Source organism: Opisthorchis viverrini, assembly GCF_000715545.1.
Source record: "Opisthorchis viverrini unplaced genomic scaffold opera_v5_237, whole genome shotgun sequence".
Taxonomy (NCBI): domain Eukaryota; kingdom Metazoa; phylum Platyhelminthes; class Trematoda; order Opisthorchiida; family Opisthorchiidae; genus Opisthorchis; species Opisthorchis viverrini.
In genome coordinates, this window is record NW_008751895.1 from 389,532 (window position 1) to 391,040 (window position 1,509).

Genomic DNA, 1,509 nt, shown 5'->3' on the forward strand with positions numbered 1-1,509 from the left:
TCGCTCAGTTTTTCATCCCGATGTAATTGCTTCGTACATAGCTTTTTAACAGTATTTTTGCTGGCAAAGTCAAAGGGGCTACCAAACCCAAAGGATCAAGCGGGGAGGAGATCGAAGATAGTATTCCTCGTCGAGTGAGCGGTCGATCGGGAAAAACAAAGGTGAAGCGAAATTAATCCGCTTTAGCATCCCATTGTGAACCCAACGTCCTTTCGACTGTCTGAAAAGCTTCAATGGAAAGCACCGATGACGAGACATCCGACTCACACACCTCAGTCAAGAGAGATTCTCCATTGCATATCCATCTTCTTAAGTGGAAACCGCCCTTTGATAAATCTCGACTTAGCTCACGCACAAATCTTTGAGCCACGCTTGCACACGGAAGTGATGCTAAACAATCGTCAACGTAGGAATATCTATCCACTGATTGTTTCACCTCAGTCATGCAATTCAATCCCCGGTCTGAGATTGTCTTTCTCAAGGCAAAATTGGCACAAAATGGTGAGGACGTGGCGCCAAACGGATGAGATGTCATTCGGAATAGCTTGGGTTCACTGGTCAAGTCTTCCGAGTCCCACCATTACACACGTAATGCACCCCTTTCGCAGTCGGGAACCTTTACTTGCATGAACATTTCAGAAATGTCTGCAGCCACAGCTACATAATCACTCCGGAAGCCCAAGAGAACTTCCAACACATTCGCAGTAGTGTCGGGACCTTGATACAATCTATCGTTCAGGGATACACCCTCAAACTTGACCGCGCAATCTAAGACGACTCGCAGCTTTTGTGGTTTCTTCGGGTTCAAAACGCGGTGATGAGGTAGATACCACTTCCTTTTGTCCCCTGATTTAGATTGATGAGTGGATACAGGTTCGAGATAGCCCTTAATGATGCTATCGTTCATGCGTTCTCTGTATTGCGCTAACAAAGTCAGCTCCTTTGCAAAACGTCTCCTCATATATTGCAATCGAGAGTGGGCTAGACGATAATTGTCAGGAAGTCTTTCAGCCGTTCTCCACGGCAATGGTACTTCGTAATGACCATCCTTGTACACTGAAGACTCTTCAACGATTCGAAGCGCTTCTTTGTCTTCGACACTTTGGCATACGCCCAGAGTCTCTAAATCATTGAAATCAGCCTCATACAGAGCTTTTAGATGAGCAGTGATGTCATCATCTTTCGCACTTACATGGTGCACATGTCTCCATACTCTATGTCCTATAGACAACGGACCAAGTAGAACCCAACCCCAAGGTGTCTTTACAGCGTAGGGTTCCTTCTGCTTGCCCAACCTTTTTTCCATAGGCCAGTGTGCCTCTGGAACTTCTTCTCCTATCAATATTCTCACACGCTTATCTGGAAGGTCCACAAAGGTAGTGTCCTTCAAATGATCATATTGGCTAGCTACCTTCGTTGGGCTCATGACCGGTGGGCTGATGGGCAGAGAGCGTATTGCAAAGGCTTGTTCAGTCACTACGGTCTCACCTGAATCTGCCGATTCAAACT